The following is a 6,000-nucleotide window of genomic DNA, read 5'->3' as shown; positions in this document are numbered from 1 at the left end:
TCCACGATCATGAAAGCTAGCGCCGCCTCTTTTTCTTTGGTCTTTGCATTGGTGGCCTCAATTGCGAGCTTCTTCGTTTGGACGGCCTCATCGATCTCGAGCTTTCTCCTCTTGATGACCTCCTCCATGTCAAGCTTCTTTGTTTGGAACTCCATGTAGGTCTTCATTTTCTCCTCCTTTTCTTGGAGCTTCATCTTATCCCTTCCTTCCTCTTGGGTCATCATGTGTTGCAAAGTTTCTTGCAAGGCGAAAGATGACGCATCACGCTTCTCTTCCACCTCTGAGTTGGTCTTGCCCCTCAACCTCTTCACCCCATCTCCATCCCCAACCATGGCAGCCGATCCTCCATTCTTCTTTAGAGCGGCATATTAATGTTTAAATTTGGGGCAATCTTTGATGAGCGTACAACAATGGGTGAGGGTGAATGGCTTGTTCGCATGCCGGACCTTGAAGGCTTCCCAAGTTTTGAATGCTTACACAATCAAAGAGAATACCGCAATGTAATAGCAAGGATACAAAACACAACAAACATGAACATGCCATAGGAATGAAGAGAAGAGGTCATACAAAGTCACCCACGCCTAGGCCACTAACAGGACATGCTTCAATGCTCTCAAGCGTGGCACAAACTTGTTGCATTCTTGTTGGATAAACCCCCATCTATTTTGGATTGAGTTGATGCCACGAGTGCTCGCAAACTTGTAGGGTGGAAACTTCCGACGTTCATGAAAGGTCGCATGAACTCCCCCCCCCCCCCCCCCCGCCAAAAAAGCGGCACCTTTTTGCTCAACACTGGTCTTGGGATCTTGCCCTATTTCCTTCCAACTCTCGCAAATTAACATGTCCTCTTCTTTGGTGTATGATATCGTGTGAATGCTTTGCTTCCTATTTTGTGCATGACTCTTTTGAGTGAGCTCATCAATAAACAATAGCTCCTCCTTAATGTCTACGCCCTCTTGTTCGTCTTCGCAATAGATGCTCATGCCATGAGTTGCCATGGCCAATGTTGTCGGCCTCTTCATCTTGGTTGTGCCCGTCCTGGCTTTGGGTCTCACCGGTATGCGTCGGTGCTATACAAACGGTTTTTAACCCCTTTCCGCGACGGCATTTGGAACCGTCGCCGAGTGTGGGCGATAGGGGGGTCCTTCCCACATGACCCAGAAACCATCGGGGATAGGCCCTCCTGGGACACAGGCTGGGGCAAAATGAGCCCATGTGCGATCGGGCGAGGCATCAAAACCCAATCATTTCCGTTCGTATGTACATCCCACACGGTGAATTCCAGATAAACATTCCCGTTCGTATGTATATCACACACAGTCAATCCAAGGAATACGTTTCCGTTCTTATGTACATCCCACACAGTCAATCCAGGGAAAACACTTCTGTTCGAATGTACATCCCACACAGTCAATCCAGGGAAAATGTTTCCGTCCGTATGTACATCCCGCACAGTTAATCCAGGGAAAACGTTTCCGTTTATATGTACATCCCACACAGGTTTATTTATAGGCTCGTGTGTGATAGGTGTAACTATCACACACACTCTGCCTTGGTTAACCGTTTGCTTTTATCAACTACATCACACACGATTTGATGAAAAAAAAATAGTGTGGCATTGGGCTATCCATCGCAAGCATTTTTACTGCTAGAACTGTTTGCAAAGCTCCATGACACATTTAGCAGGTTTATTAGTTTACAATTAATAATTCCAGTATTAAGCAAATTCGCATTTCATATCGAACAGCTGTTTGCCAATTTCATATCAGGCACATAAATATATTTTAACATCACAGCACGATAGCTACATGAAAACAGCACAATACAACATATAGCTAGTTCAACTTCATAAGAACAGTATTAGAACAATATATTCATTTCCCTAATCGAGATCATCCAGGCTCGTCTTATCCACCTCTGCTTTCAGTTCAGTAAGAACCTGTTTTGCTCTGGCCAACTAGGAAAGTGCCTCCTCCTTCGCCAACACCATCTTAGCAAAGTCTGATTTAAAAAATCTGAGCTCATTCTCCACCTTCCTCTTTTTATCCCGCATCTACAAATATTCTTCAGCGTTGACAACACTTTCTCTAAGCCTACCTCTGTTCTCTTCCTCATACATGCTCCAGAGCTTTGCTAGGCACATCTTCAAAGACTGTGGCCACTCTTGATCAACCCACTCCAAGTAAGAACACTTCCGTTCATCCTATAATATTTAAAACTAGATCAGTAACAATTGTAGGGGAAAAGGGTTTATAGCAACATAGAAAATCACCAATGCTTATTTTGAAAAACTGAAGAAACATGTTAATTATGACATATCTTCTCAAAAAGATCAATGTGCAAATGAATTAATTGCTACTAAGACAACAACCAAATTCTAAAACATCAGAAGCTATAATTAACTACAACAACGCTACAAGTTCTTACTCATGTACAATAAATAACAAATTGAACATTTTATGAGGAAGGTAAATATAACTTCAACAACATAGCGACAGTGTTTGGATGACAACAAATTGATACTAACAGGTGTGTACATGCACAAATTTAGTAACATAGAACTAATAGCACTAAGGAAGTCCACTATGTATGCCAAAATTGGTGTAAAGACAACTGTTGCTACATCTCGCACCGGTGCCCTGCACTGGCGAGCCGATGTAGCGGAAAAAAAATCAGGGACCCGGACTCCGGAGCACCTAGTTGCTCCAATGCCTAGTTCCTTCGTGCCATACAGATTTATTGTTTTACTGCTTGGTTGCTTGGATGTGTGGACCAAAGTTGGCTGCACAAACTGTTGAAGCGGTGCCAAATAATTTTCTAATGGCACCGCTGATGAGATGGCAACAATTTTAGATACTAGGTACAAACTGTGACACTGTCTTAGGATGCGTTTGATTGAAGGTGTGGTATGAATGGGTTGGGACCATGATAGTGTCTGAATCACATCTAACAAATGATTTGTAACAACGAAAGAGGGTCTAACCTTCTCTGCACATGCCAGAAACTTCCTCCCACTGTCCATAGATTCAAACGCAACTAGCTTCACGCATGGAGATTGATGGTGACAACAAGCAGATAGATCTTCAGCCACCCCGCTCCATTCGTTGCCACTGATGGTCCTAGGGAGCTACAAGAGGAAGAAATGATTCAAATTTACCGCCGGGTAAAAAATCCTTCATTCCAAGTCATAGGCCGAGAGAAAGAAGAGAGGCATACCCGGGTGGTGAACGAGTCGTCGTCGAAGGAGGAACCACTGAAGAGGTCTTTGAAGAAGACCATGGCGACCCCGGCGGTAGGATGCGAGACGGCGAGAGCGAGAAGCAAGCGAGGAAGCGGCTATAGCTTAGGAAGGAAGGAAGGAGGAAACAGTGGAAATGCGACTTGTGGTCAGGGAGAAAAGGGGGTGGGAAGGGGGGAGGGGCGGGGGTAGATATTTTGGCGGTAGGCCAAAATTTTGGAAATGTGGAAGGAAACTTAGCGCGCGGTGCCGCCGGACCATTCACTTTGAACGATTGTGTGCATCACAAGCGATTCTTCTGCTTTACGCGCATGGGATGAGTTTGATAATTCAAATTTTGGTGGAAATTTCCCCGGGTATGTCATTGCATAATTTAACATCGCTTGCTTATTTGGGCACACAAAAGAGCGTACAGCAGACGAACCACACTTACTGAATCGAGCAATTTTAGTAATTAAACAGAGCCAGTTGACCTAAACATTGCTCTAACAAAAGACCAACATTAAAAACAAAGCCTAAGTACGCATAATTTTAACAAATCCGCCACCATGCCGGCCTATGCATCGCCGGTGTGAGATGAGACGTCGATGACTTGTCCTAGCGACATGCCGCCGTCGGTGGACTCCGCGTCCCCCCTACTGAAGTCGACCTCGTCCTCGTCCTCATCATCGGCGCCGCCCTCAAGGTTGTAGTACTCGTAGTAGTGGCTGCGCCAGAGCTCGCGTTGGTACCCCACCGCTGATTCCTCGACGGACAGACTCCTCTCTACCTCGACCTCGGCCACGCGCAACTCCTTCTCCCGGTGCTCCTCGATCTCCGCTGCCTCTTGCATCTCCAGCTCCCGCTCGGCGACCTCATGAGGAAGCAGGTGCTCCATGGCCAACACCGCCTTTTCGGACGTGGGTTGCATGCTGGATTCCGACGTGGCCTGGAATATCTTGGCGTGTGCATCCTCGATCTTGGCGTGGATGGCCTCGACCCGGGCCAGGGCGACATCAGCGGCACGGACGGCAGCTCGAGCACTCTCGGCGTTTGCGGCCGCCGTCGCAGCAGCAGCTGTAGCCGTCTCGGCTGCTGCAGCTGCCCTGTCGGCTGCCGCAGACGCCCTCTCGGCGGAAGCGGCCGCGCTCAATGCGGATGCGGCGGCATTCTCGGTGTAGGCGGCCGCACTCTCGGCGTAGGCGTCCGCGCTTGGGGGGGACGCGGCCATCGTACGGGCCTTCACGAAGCGTTTCCACGGCGTCATGTTTGCAAGAAGGGGGTGCAGGAATGGGGGTCGGGATTCGTGGATTCGGGGGTTGCCGGCACTGGAGCAGACGAGCCGGCGAAGCTAAAGGAGGAAGACTTAAATAGAACCAGATATTTTCATCGCAAATGGTTCCTACAAAACAACTGTGTGTGATGTTGTAGATATTTTTTATTAGCTATGAAAGACAAATTTGGAGTAAAGTGGCAACGGATGGTGTTTTAAATGTACGAGAAAATTTGTAGTACTAAAACAACTATCATGTCAAATTTTGGAAAATTTCAAGGGTCATTTGACCTTTTAAGACATTTAAGTGATTTTCTAGCCATTTAATGACCGTTATTGAAATTTGAACTACATGTACATGCAACAGCTAACCATAACGGTTTGAAAAGTCATATTTTATGTACTTGTGTCGATTTAATTCCATGTGCAGTAAATTGGAAGGAATTTTCAAACATATTGGTCTAACGGCTATGACACAATTAAGCATGGAGTGCCATGGCATTTAAATTCCAAAAAATGTAAAAAAAATATCAGAAACACATGAAACATTGGTTGACGTAATGTCATGCCACCAAGATGATGTGGTAAAAAAATTGGCATGTTTGACGAAAGTTTGAACACACACCTCTCACAAACTGGAGCAACTCACTAGAAGACTTGTGGTTCCGAGAGGAAACAATGCATGTTTGATGATGAACGGGAGATAGCTTCCTCTTACGGCGTTCAAATGTTTTCTACGTGTAACGTGCACTAATACAACTGTCATGTCAAATTTTGGAAATTTTCAGGGGTCATTTGACCTTTTGAAGACATTTAAATGATTTTCTGGCCATTTAATGACCGTAATTCAAATTAGAACTAGATGTACGTACATGCAACGGCTAACCATAACGGTTTGAAAAATCATATTTGTGTACTTGTGTATGATTTAATTCCATGTGCAGTAAATTTGAAGGAATTTGCAAACATATTGGTCTAACGGCTATGGCACAACTAAACATGGAGTGCCATGGCATTCAAATTACAAAATATTAAAAAATATATCAAAAACACATGAAACCTTGGTTGATGTAATGTCATGCCACCAAGATGATATGGTAAAAAAATTGGTATCTTTGACGAAAATTTGGACACACAGCCCTCACAAACCAGAGCAAGTCACTAGAAGGCTCGTGGTTCCGAGAGGGAACAATGCATGTTTGATGACGAACGGGAGATAGCTTCCTCTTACGGCCTTCAAATTTTTTCTACGTGTAACGTGCACTAATACAACTGTCATGTAAATAGTTGGAAAATTTCAGGGGTCATTTGACCTTTTGAAGACATTTAAGTGTTATTCTAGCCATTTAATGGCCGTAATTCAAATTTGAACTACATCTACATGCAATGGCTAACCATAACGGTTTAAAAAATCGTATTTGTGTACTTGTGTGCAGTTAGTTCCATGTGCAGTAAATTAGAAGAAATTTTCAAACATATTGGTCTCACGACATGGACATATGCATATGTA

Source organism: Aegilops tauschii, chromosome 5, assembly GCF_002575655.3.
Source record: "Aegilops tauschii subsp. strangulata cultivar AL8/78 chromosome 5, Aet v6.0, whole genome shotgun sequence".
Taxonomy (NCBI): domain Eukaryota; kingdom Viridiplantae; phylum Streptophyta; class Magnoliopsida; order Poales; family Poaceae; genus Aegilops; species Aegilops tauschii.
The sequence above is the reverse complement of the archived record's forward strand: the minus strand, read 5'-3'. Positions refer to the sequence as shown.